At 40.0% G+C, this 12,980-nt stretch overlaps 1 long non-coding RNA gene across 1 annotated transcript in view; it reads left to right on the top strand.

The window, feature by feature from the left end:
- Positions 1 to 12,980, top strand: part of LOC140106410 (uncharacterized) — a 273,463-nt gene that overhangs the window by 255,025 nt on the left and 5,458 nt on the right. Inside the window, exon 4 of the long non-coding RNA XR_011850782.1 lies at positions 6,970 to 7,023. This is a non-coding gene — a long non-coding RNA (uncharacterized lncRNA). The remainder of the gene's footprint in view (positions 1 to 6,969; positions 7,024 to 12,980) is intronic.

Genomic DNA, 12,980 nt, shown 5'->3' with positions numbered 1-12,980 from the left:
GAGAAATCCCTCCTGTGTATCCAAGCGTTCCTGTATATCCAAGCGTTCCTGTGTATCCAAGCCTCCCCATGTATCCTGCATTCCAGTTCCTCCTCCTGTGTTCCCGTGGTCCTGCACCTGCGTTTCTGTTGCATGTACCAGTCCGTTCCTATGTTCCTAATCTGTGTGCCAGTCCATTCCTGTTTTCCTGATCCATGAGCTGTTCCTGATCCATGTGCCAGCTCCTGTATTCCTGACGTGAGTTCTAGTGTGCCTTCCTGGGCTGTTCTCCTCCTGTCACCCCGGGTACGGACTGTGTCCTGCATTGCTACCTTGGCAGCCACCGTGGGCTAGTCGCACCTGTGGAACGACCTGGTGGCACCCAGCCGCAGCAAGACCATCCCACTTTGCGGCGGGCTCTGATAAAGACCAGGTGCCACTTAGACTCCAGTCCCATGTGTCAGCTAGTACCATCTCCTGTGGTGGTCCAGAGGGTCCACAGACTCTGAATCCTGACACATATGTCTAAAAAGTTTATTCAAATATGTTTTTATTACACAGTGACTGAGCTTTTTTTTATCTTTTATCTCTATCTATATCTCTATCTTTCTGTGACTAGAGAGTCTTCCAGCAGCACTCATTCCAAATATCAGAAAAAAAATTCATCAATATACAAAGTGCAAGTGCATATGTGTTTGTAGTGCACATATATTCTTCTACTAACATTTGGGTACATAATGGATAAAAATAATGTAGGGAAATACAAAAACATGAATATGTATCCTAATGTATCTAAATTAAAAATCTGCTGTATGTAAGTAACCGTCGTCTCTGATATTGTTAAATAAAATAAAAATTTACTGGCGGTAACTGTGTTCCATATACCTCTGTGTTGACCCGCAAGGTTTTATGCAAATGCCTACCGTGCTTGTGCAGATAGTCATAATAAATGTCTATGGGCGGATTGTTGTCAATATGATTGTAAAAGGCATAGAAAAAATATTCCTCTAAAACGGTCATTATGATATTTGCATATGTTGGAGCCATAGATAAAAAAACTGCAAGGAGATATTACAACTATGGAGACTTCCCTTACTGGATCCCTGAATCAAACAGAATTTAAGAGTTTTCTGGACACCAACTCAAAAAGAAAAGACATACTTCCATTAAGAATACTACGAACATCAATACAGAGACATTGGATATGAGTTCAGGTGAACCTTTTTTCGACCAGGATCCAAACCACAGAAAAGATCCCAGAGGGGCGGACAGCATTGGCACCGGCGGAGGAAGTGCGAAAACAGGGAAGAGTCGCTGAGCACAACCAAGAACCAGAAGCAATCGTGGTTAATATCACAAAAAGGATTATTTTTACAAAAAGGATTATCCTTTAAACCGTGTACACAAACAGACTGGTTTTAGGTTGAACAAGATTTATGTAGATTTTTCCATAACATTAAGTTGAAGTATTGGTTTCATAATAACCCGAAGTGTAAAACTGTGAGAGATAGTAGATTGGACCCCAAACAGTTTGGATTGTCCGATAAGAGTAATTTTACACCACAACTAGATATACCTGCTCTTGACACTTTTTTTCAGGCTGTTAAGCATGATGTGGACATTCTCAGGGATGATGTCACTTTAAAACACGCCAACATGACTACTGCTGAAATCTCGGCTCTTGGGGCTCTGGTCCATGATGGCGACATCACCATCAAGCCAGCCGACAAAGGCCGGGCTATTGTCGTCATGGACACCACTGCCTACATAGCGGAGATCCGTAGACAGATCTATGACCCTATGGTATATAAATTTAAATTTGATATAGCACGTAAATCAATAATTCTCCCCACGATCCATAAATGCTTACAAAATCCCCCATTTTTTCCCATATAGCAATTTTTCTTGACATGATTTTTTAGGGAAACTACAAGAAATTGACAAGACAGGTTACAACAGATTGACACTGGCTTCATTTGACGTGGTCTCACTTTACACATCCATTGATCACACCAGAGGGTTAAAAGCGGTAAAAAAATACCAAATATTCTATGCAAACTATCTCATTTATTTTGGATTTACTACACGTGATTTTACACAATAATTATTTCCTCTTTGGTAACAAATTCTTTACACAATGAAAAGGGGTTTCCATGGGTGCTAACATGGCCCCTTCTTATGCCAACATTATGATAGTGTCATTGGAGGAGGACTTCGTCTGTGTCCCACCACTTTCAACATGTACTGAGGTAGTGGCGATACATAGACAACGTCTTCCTCCTATGGACATGGACTGTAGAGGAACTGACAGCTTTCCGTACATTCTTGAATTCTTAGATTTTTAGATGTGTCTATCACTTATGTGGATGGCAGATTATTGAAGGACCTATTAGTTAAACTGACCGATAGGAATACTTTACTTAAATATGACAGCGCACATCCACAAGCACTGCTACATTCATTACCAATTTCTCTGGGTCAAAAGAATCTCCAGTAGAGAGGAGGACTGTAGGCGCAATATACAAAAGATGACAGATACATTTCTACAGAGGGGCTACCCTAAAAAAATCATTAATAAAAATATAAATATTATTAGGAATCAATATGGGAAGGACCTGCTCATACCAAAAACTAAAATACTTGACCCCACTAAGATCCCATTTATCTCCACTTTCACCGATAAGTGCGATTGGATTGCATCAATAATAAAAAATCATTGGGGTGTATTATCAAAAGGACCAACTAGTGTTCCTGAATAGAGAAATCCTCCGATTTTATCATACAGTCGGGACAGAAATATTGGGGATTGACTGGTGAAATCAGATATAGGACCATTTAAAACATCGATACAAAGAGGGTTACTGGGCACCATGCGCATGGGTAGTTTTCCCTGCAGATCTTGTATAAATTGCACACTTATGCAGAAAGGTGAAACATTTTCACATGATGACAAGACTTATAAGATTCATCATTACCTCACTTGCTACAGTGACTATGTGATTTATTTGTTGAGTTGCCCCTGTGGCCTAAAATATATCGGCAAAACCACCAATGAATTTAAAGTTAGAATTACGCAGCACAGATACACCATACATAAGAAAAGACGTGGTTTGCCCGTTAGTCGACATTTTTGTGAACAGGGACATAATGAATCCCAACTGCGGTTCACTCTCATTGACCATATACCTCCTCTCTGAAGAGGGGGAGACAGAACTATGTTTTTGAGGAAATGTTAACTCAAATGGATACACCGGTTAAACACTCTTCAGCCACATGGCTTAAATATAGAGTATAACATTACAAGTATCATTTAAAAGTGAAGGTATCATGAATTTGACTGTATCTAACCTGGACTCTGGTTCTATTCTTCCCATCCCTCGTAATTGTGATATTTCGGGAGATCCCCTTATATCCAGTTTAACTATTTCTCTGTTATAAATATCAAGAATTACGCTGTTACCCCCATCAGAGGGACTTTCCCTAATCCACGTCTCCAATATTATATTTTCCTAACCAGCTTGCTCTATTTTGATCACATTATTTACGCGCAGAGGTAGGATTATTGTCCCTTGAGGCGATTACATGCACTAGGACACGGGTGCCTTATTCCCCTATCATCACAGGTCGATCGCTTGACTGACATCATGTAAAGTGGGTGGTACCAGGTATAAAGTGAGCCCTCTCTATATGAGGGAGTCACAATATATACCAACCGTTTGAACGTGTACCCTGTTTATTATTATTATACATACCTGCATGCAGGTTTTAGCTGTCGGATATTAAACAGGTCTGCCCAGATCCAAGATGGCCACTGACACCTGCATATGTTGAGAGCCCAGAACTGTCTGTGGGGAATAATCTTCTTCCCAGCTCTTCCGGGTTTTGCAGAGGTAGGATCGTGCACTTCCGGCCAGAGGAGACCGACAGCACGCCACTACAGGTGGCTATATACGAGCAATCTGTGTTTTATAAATGAAGAGGAGGTGACGTGCACTGGATTGTCGAGCCGATGGGCAGACTTTACTCTTTTTATTTTGTCACTTTATACTCTAAATATCGATAATTACAATACACTATGTAAATGTACACATTTGCCTTTATTTTCTGATTCTTATATTGTATAAATTTGCCTAGTTTGTATATTTAATAAGAAGTGTTTTCACTGTGTGAACTGACCAATCAAAGTGCCTGTTGGTCCTTGATACCTGGATATGTGTTTTGCACTTTATGCTTGAAAAAGGTGTGTTTAGAATCCATTGGGCAAAGATTTGTATTTGTCTATAGTAATTGTTTACAGTGAGGAAACAAACACTTCTCACAAGATCACTGGATCTTTAACCCCTTAAGGACGCAGCCATTTTGCAGGTTAAGGCTCAGCCCGATTTTTTGGATTCTGACCTGCGTCGCTTTATATGGTTATAACTTTTGAACACTGTTACTTATCAAAACGATTCTGAGATTGTTTTTTCCCCACATGTTGTACTTCATTTTAGTGGTAAATTTTGGCTGATAAGTTTTGCGTTTATTTACAAAAAAAAAGAAAATATGATAAATTTTTTGAAAAATTTGCCATTTTCGAAATTCAAAATCATTGCGTTTCCAGGCAGATAGATTTACCACCTAAATAAGTTGCTGAATAACATTTCCCATTTGTCTACTTTACATTTTCATAATTTTTGATATGTCTGGATAATTTATTTTGATGTCACGCGGCTTACAAAAAGAATATCGCTTTTCCGGATTTTCAGAATTGACTATTTTGGGGATAAATACAGTTTGGAATGAAATTTTACATATTTAGCATCAAAACCCCTATATAACCAACCCATTTTCAAATCTGCACCCCTCAAGCTATCAGAAACAGCTTTTACGAAGATTGTTAACCCCTTGAGATCTTCATAGTAATTGAATCAAAATGGAGGTGAAATTTAGAATGGTCAAATTGTTCCCTTATACGTTCATTTAGCACTAAAATTTACACATTTCCAAAATATAAAAAGAGAAAACCCACCATACAATTTGTTCTGCAATTTCTCCTGAGTACAAAGACCCCCCACATGTGGCTGTGACTTGTTTTATGGGCGCACAGCGAGACGCAGAAGGGAAGGAGCGCCCTGCAGCTGCCAGGATTTTAGTTTCCTCATTGGCCCCTTTTGAAGGCTATAAAATTTTCGCTTTTGCGTTATTGGGGCCATGTGATGCCATTTTTTTTGCGCGATGAGATGTTATTTCCATTGTTACCATTTTGGGGTTGGTATCACCTATTGTTGAAAATTTAGGAACTTTTTTTGAGGGCAGGAGTAGAAAAGCATCAATTCTGTACTGGATTTTTTACTCTTTTTTTTTTTGGTGTTCACCGTATAGACTAATAATCATGTTATCTTTATTCTATGGGTTGATACGATTACGGGGATACCAGACTTGAATATATTTTCTTACGTTTTACTAAATTTGTCAAACAAAACCCTAATGTGGGGAAAAATCTATCATTTATGTATTGCCGTCTTCCAAGTGGCATAACATTGTTACTTTTTTGGCTACGGAGCTGGTTGATGGCTTATTTTTTGCGGGACATGTTGTACTTTGCACCAGTATCATGTCGGAGTACACATGGTTTTTTGATCGCATTTTATAGCATTTTTTGTGGGATTGAATAGCTAAAAATCATAATTTTTGGAAGGTTTATAGCAGTTTTTTTTTACGGCGTTTATCGTGGGGGTTCAATAATGATTTACTTTTATTCTACGGGTTGTTACGGACGCGGTGATACTATATATGTGGGGTTTGTGTTATGATTTAGACTTTTTTTTTAGTTATATGTCTCTTTATATGTTTTGGGGGTTTTGGGCATTTTTAGTGATTTATTACTTTATTTTTTTATTGAATAACATTTTTTTTTTTACTTTTTCACTTTTATACCATGGGACATGAACAAGAAATCCTCTGATTGCTTCTTCATGATAATATTCTGCAATACTGATGTATTGCAGGGTATTATCAGTGTCAGCCTATACACTTGCATAGGCTGGCACTGTGCCAGTAAGATGACGTCACAGACGCCATCTTACCAGCAATTCTTGCAGGTAACTCTATAGCAACGATCGGCGCCCCCCGAAAACGGTTCGGGGGGGGCGATCGTGGGGGAAAGACCCCCCAGAGGCATGTTAGATGCTGCGGTCGCGCTGACCGCGGCATTTAACGGGTGTTACACTGGGGTGCCGGCTATCAGTCACAGCCGGCACCCCGTGTTTCCCGATGCCGGTTCGGCTCAGATCTTGAGCTGAACCGGCATGGGCTCAGCGTCCGATATATCGGACGCTGAGCGCTAAGTCATTGAGCTCAGCGTCCGATATATCGGACGCTGAGCGTTAACGGGTTAAAGGAGCTGGCCACATTTAAGAAAGTTCAACAGAGTAAGTTGGTGACCCTTATAGGTTACCCTGTTAAACCTTCCATGGAGCCACCAGTAGTCTCTGGGAGTGGTGGGTCACATAATCCTGCTGGCCAGCAGAGTAGGGGTTTATTTTCCCATTTGTGCTGGCTTCTGGCAGATGAAGGGGCTGTGTAGTGATTACTGCACAACCCTTCCTAGATAGGCCCTTCCCTTATGAATAGTTGACGTGATGTTGAGATGTGCTTTACACAATCCTCCAACCATCCACTTTTCTAAACGAGGCTGGTCCTATTAATACCCCCTTTAAAAGATTTGTTTAAGTTATTTACTTATTTATTTTTTGTATTTTCCACACTGCTACATTTTTAATTTTATGAAAACTCATAACTCTATTCCATAGTTTTCCTGCCAAAACATTATTTTAATTATTCATGGCTGAAAAGTTTTTTAAGTAGTAAAACAGAAGTCTACAATTGATTGTTTGTATATTCAATGTATAAAGTCTGAATATTGCCATGTAGAGACTTTAAAGCATGAGGACTGAAGAACAAATCCTGTTTTTAACAACACAAATATGTTGGTTTGTTTTCCTGCAGGGATCCCTGGTGCTTCTATCAGAAAACACTTCAACAGCTTTTTTTCTCTGTTCGGTAAGTAACACAGATCTATTTTGTGATCTAAAGAACAGCTCCAGAAAGTAAATGGAACAGAAGGGAACAGAAAACTGCAGAACAGATTATTTTTCCCATTTGACCTAAAGTTTATATTTCTCATCAAGAAACAACATTTCTAAAATACTTCTTCAATACTTGTTAAAGTTGCTATAGAGATGCTATCTGATGTGTGTCACATGCCATTATAAGCGGTTGCAAACACTTTCATGTTGAATAGATGTTTTTAGCAATGTGAAAGGTAATATAAGAATAATAAACACTGCAAAAGTAAAGAAAAAAAATACACTAAAGTAACTTAAGCAATATCTGGCTAACGTTACTCAACATTAGTGGGTCTTTCTATTCAGAGGTCGTACTTCGCCAAGAAAACTGATCAATGACGCTTACAGCATAAAAGTCCACATTTATTTAATCAGCAAAATGTAGAAAAATGTAATTTGCCATTATCGGGGGAACAATGAGACTCTAGTCATAGGCCTGACCAGCAAGGGGCCCCCGGGCCCCAGAGTGTATCTTTTAGACACTTTACATCAGATTACTATGGTAGCGCTAACATGTCTTTACTCTGTATACATTGCCTTCCACTGGTGCATGTGGTGTGATGATGTCACCTGTCTTCACATTACATTGTGTGCACTGGGGGATGGGATGTAGAATCTCCCGCATAGCGCATGGCAGAGCATGGTAAGCATCTGCTCCCTGCTCTGCCTGCACCATCTCACAGACAACAGTAAGCCTGTATTGGTCATCAGTAAATGGAACACCAATTTTTTTACATTTTTTTCTTTTTGGCTACTGGGCCTTGCTACTATCTGATAGTGTGGGCATTGCTACTCTGCTGGAGGCCATGTTTTTATCTTCTACTGTTAATATTGGCTACTGGGAGTCCTGTTACTGTTGACTTCTGGGGGTCCTGTTTTGTTGGCTTCTAGGGACATTGTTAACTATTGCCTATTGGGGGCCCTAAGACTGTGGGATACAGAGCGTTAGAGAGCACCAGGGATTAATCAGGTGCACTTTATCATACATTTTAGTTAAGTTTAATTTTTCATTTTTTTTATTGGCCACAGATTGATTTGGAGCATTATACCACAGGATCTGTAATTGGCTTAGTGTTCTTAAATTACCTGACAGGTTCACTTTAAGCTTTTAATAAGAAGTAGGGGGAGATGTTGATGAAGTGGCTAACCTTAAATTTTTGTATTGTTTATTATGCTGAGACAAACTGTGGAAGGATGAGGCTGACAGAAGCTAGTTCTTGTATCTGTGTGGTGCAATCTTGATTCTGGTACTATATTTAAGTACTTATCTCAGTTTTGGTAAGACACCTATCTAGTAAGTGTGGTTCCTGTCATGTATCTACATATAAATCTTTGTTATGGTGCTGTTTCTATGTAGTAATCAGCATATGGCAATCTTGGTCTGGGTACATACATTTAGTTGTTATAAAATTCAATGGTTTTTATTATATTACTTTTCTTTATACACTAACTACCAGATCATATAAAAAATCTAGACCAATGGGGATGCTACAATATCTTTACATCCCAGGATCAGTGATAGCCTTATACTACTGCACCACATTGCATACATAAGTTCGGGCTGGACTGGCCCATTGGTGGGCCCAAACACCTGGCTATGTGGCAGAGCCTCTGTCCTCATAGTAAACCCCTGCCAGTTCTAGTAATAGTAGACAGTGCCACAAACAATGGCCACTTGTATCCTGTAACTGAACCAAAAGCGATCAATAGCATTGCTGGGGAGACTTCCCACCCTCGGAATGGAAGAAGAGGATGGAGGGATCTGGAGTAAGAGGACAGAGGGATCTGGAGTAAGAGGACAGAGGGGTCTGGAGGAGGAGAACAGAGGGGTCTGGAGGAGGAGAACAGAGGGGTCTGGAGGAGGAGAACAGAGGGGTCTGGAGGAGGAGAACAGAGGGGTCTGGAGGAGGAGAACAGAGGGGTCTGGAGGAGGAGAACAGAGGGGTCTGGAGGAGGAGAACAGAGGGGTCTGGAGGAGGAGGACAAATGGGTCTGGATAAGGAGGACAGTTGTGTCTGGAGGAGGACAGAGGGGTCTGGAGAAATGTAACATAGGGGTCAGGAGAAGAAGGACAGGGGCTGGGGGTAGAGGACAGAGGGGCCTAGAGGAGGAGGACAGAGGAGTCTGGAGGAGGAGGACAGAGGGATCAGGAGAAGGAGGGCAAAGGGGTCTGGAGGAGGGGGACAAAGGGTTCTGAAGGAGTAGAACAGTGGTTTCCTAGGAAATGGGCACATGTATCTAGAGGGGGAGGACACAGGGGTCTGGAGGGGGTTAACTGCATAAGAAATAACCTGACTCAATCTCTCCATCATTGGATGTGACTCACTGCAAGCAAAATCGTGTAGTAAAGGGATAATATCTGGGGTGACCACATATAACATAATTCATTCAAATGGGCATTATTTAGGCACAGTAATTAAAGGAAGAAGGCTATACATAAAAGTATTAATAGAGGAATCATGTTGTGCCCCTAATTTATTTATTTATTTATTCAGGGGCTATAGTATATGTTAAAATATATTTAGCAGTTGCAGTGTAATTTTTATACATGTAGGGGGCACAATGTGGTTTGGTTATGGTGAGGTGGAGTGTTTGATATATGTGCGGGCACAGTGTGGTCAGTTATGTTGTGGGGGTAGATATTATTTAGGAGCACAGTTTGAGACATTAATATTCAGGTGACCTTATACTGTAAGTGACTTTGGTATCTTTGGTAGCACAGTGGGGAGATGTGCTGCATTGAGCTGAAGACCTCAAAACAATAAGTGGAAATTTCTGCAGCAATAAGTCATGACAGAGAGAATTTATCAGCAGGTCTGGACCCAAAGACATGTCATCAGTGAAGTACCGGGTCACACTTCTACCTGTTTAGTGTTGTATCCATAATGCCAGTGTCTGTACTACCTCTACCAGTACCTAAAAATTCCCTGATCTCGGACTCTTGTGATAAAGATACTATTTCTGTGTAGTAGTAGGTGGGGCCAGGGCCACCATCAAGGGCGCTTTAGCGTTCGGGGGTCCTGAGTGGGAGAAGGGGCCCTAAGAAAACCCTCCACCCTTCCCAGGTGCAGGAAACTCATTGTGCACCCAGGGCCGGATTATCTGTGAGGGGTTGGGAACTCACAAAACCCTTGTTTTAACAAGTGAATAAAATGTGGAGGCAACAAAATTTGCCAGTCAAGGGCCACTTTGTGCAGAGGTAGGTGATAGGTTGTCTGTAGTGGCGCACACACAAATTCAGGTATGGAGCATCATGGTGTGAAAATCATTTATTAGAAAATCTCGGATCACAACGCGTTTCGGAGTAGCTAAGACTCCTTTTTCAAGTGGTATGAGACTAAGAGGAAAATACAAATACAGAACACACTAATAAAACATAGAGCTATACAAAATTAAAATAGGTGGTTCGTATTGGTAACTGTGAATTTAGTGGTATATCAGTTTATGGATAAAAGATAGATAAATCATATCATTTTGTAAACATTTGTATAGAATGGCATGAATAAGAGTATGATTGATATCTACAACATGCAGTTATCACATTTATTTGTAAATGTTATGCTACGGCCTTTTTTACATGCCAGTATTTTGCATTAGTATTTGTAAGCCAAAACGTGGATCCAAAAGAAAAAACTTTGCCTGCAGATCAAAGGGACTCTGGTGATGCCCCCTGGAGCACTTAAGTTCACTTTTAACCAAATTACAAGAGCACAGCTCATAAAAACATATTGCTCCATTCACCCTGTTTGGAAATACCCAGCAGCATTAAAGGAAACCTACCACTTCTGATGGTGCTTCTAAGCTGCAAATGCTGTGCACCAGCGCTTATTTTTCTTATGTTTTTAAACAGATGTAAAGCGCTTAAACGCTTTAGTAATCCTTATATACCAGGTAGATTCACCGCACCGCGGTACGCGCTTTGCGCTCGACCACTTCCTATTCAAGCGCCGAGCGCGTACCATGGTGCGGTGACTCTACCTGGTAGCTTAGAAGCACCATCGGAAGTGGTAGGTTTCCTTTAAGTGTGAATGGAGCTATAAGCCAGGAAAGGAAATCTACCACCAGGATGAAGGATTTTAAACCATGCACATGTGTGCTCCCTGCTTGTGGGATCTTCTCTTCTTTTAGCTTCTTATGCCATGTTTTTTTTTTTAAGAAAAAGGCTTTACTTAATATGCAAATAAGCCTGAGGGGTCCTGGGCTCAATTTAACCCCTCTGGCTCAATTGTATGATTTTAAAGCCTTTTTTGTGAACACCATGGCTTGAGAAAGTGAAAGCATAGATGACACCAGAGGGGCACATACCAGGATGTCAGTGTGGTTGGTTTACAATCTTTCATCCGGGGGGGTAGATTTCCTTTAAATTTGAAATGAGCATATATTTAAAATAATATGTGGATTGTGACAAACTTGCCTGTTAATAATTCCAAATCAAAGTTTTACATATTAACAAAATATATAGTTGTTCTATTTTGCTGTTTTGCTGTGCATAAACAATAGTTAATTAGTTTATAAATATGGACTTGATCAACTAAAAATAAAATGGATGTAAATAAAGCAATTAATTTTAGATATAACCTAATGAACTTGAGGATTTGTAAGAAATCTGCATGTTTTAAAAAGTAAAAAAAACTGTTTTGTTGTACAATCACCAGTACATGGACCGAGATCTAATTAACTGTGGATCATTTGATAATATCAATAGCTAATGTTTCTACTGCATTGTGTCAAAACAGAAGAAAGTGAGATATTGTAGTGTAAAATCATTATAGCTATATTAGACTAAACTAAAATTATGTAAACCAAAAAAAGAAAATGGTGCAGGAGAATACCAGGTATATGCTAACAAACAAGCATAGAAATAATGATTCTTCCGAGCTGAGTTTTTTTTTCTTTAATTTTTTTCTTAATTGGGCAGTAACTACTTTTCATATCATCTTAGCTCAAAATATGTAGTTGGAGGTTGCAAACTTTTTGTGGTACTCACAACTATTTCAAATCGTTCACCTTTTGCACCACATATAACACTGAAGCAATGAAAATAACAGTGTACAAAAGGCAGTACACATGAGCATGAGCGTATGATGCCGCCTTTGACGGATCAATCAGGGGGTTATGGCCTCCTGATAAATTCTGGCGACGACAGCGCAGCGATGCACTGCAAAATGAACAGACGCAGGCTATAGGCAGTGTGTTGGCGTGGGCATTGCTGCAACAACAACGCTGGCCCACTGTATGGTATCGTACCTCCTCCCCCTCTGCTCCCAACTGGCGTAGAGAAGGTGAGAAGTCACAGTTGCCCTGGGAAATGAGACTACATCACAGCATGAATGCCTGTTTTTAAGTGTATAAACTGTGATTATTGTGGCCCAAATTATAAACCTGCATCAGAGTAATTTAAAGTATCTAATGAAAAATGTTAAATCTGGCCAAATTTAAGACTGTTTATCTGTTCTATTTACTAAATCACCAAGAAAAAGCACACCAATCATTGAGTAGATGAGTAAATGGATGGTCTGGCCTGCAAAAGGATAAAAATTCCCCCACATTCGTCTATCTCCGTCAGATCCATAGAAATAAACAGAGCAGCCAGCTGCTCTGATCATCTTGGGAGCAACGGGGGTACAACAGAGCACATTCACGTAGTTTGTGCGGGTCCCATTACTGAGGCCCTAATTTGCTATGATCAGAGATACCCTTTAAATTAAAATCTACATGGCTTACAGCTACAGATAGGTGCAAATAAGTACAAAAAGAGCGCAGCTAAAACTATAACTCTAAAGAGTCGCTGAAGATTTTGAAAATATAGACTTCAGATAGCTAGATATATTTTATTGCTGTACCCTTGTTTATCATTTTTTCCCATTTGACCTGTAATGTGTCAAGTGACTG

This window comes from Engystomops pustulosus, chromosome 11 (genome assembly GCF_040894005.1).
Source record: "Engystomops pustulosus chromosome 11, aEngPut4.maternal, whole genome shotgun sequence".
In the NCBI taxonomy this organism is placed as follows: domain Eukaryota; kingdom Metazoa; phylum Chordata; class Amphibia; order Anura; family Leptodactylidae; genus Engystomops; species Engystomops pustulosus.
Note: the sequence above shows the minus strand (reverse complement) of the source record. Positions and strands in the feature narration are given on the sequence as shown.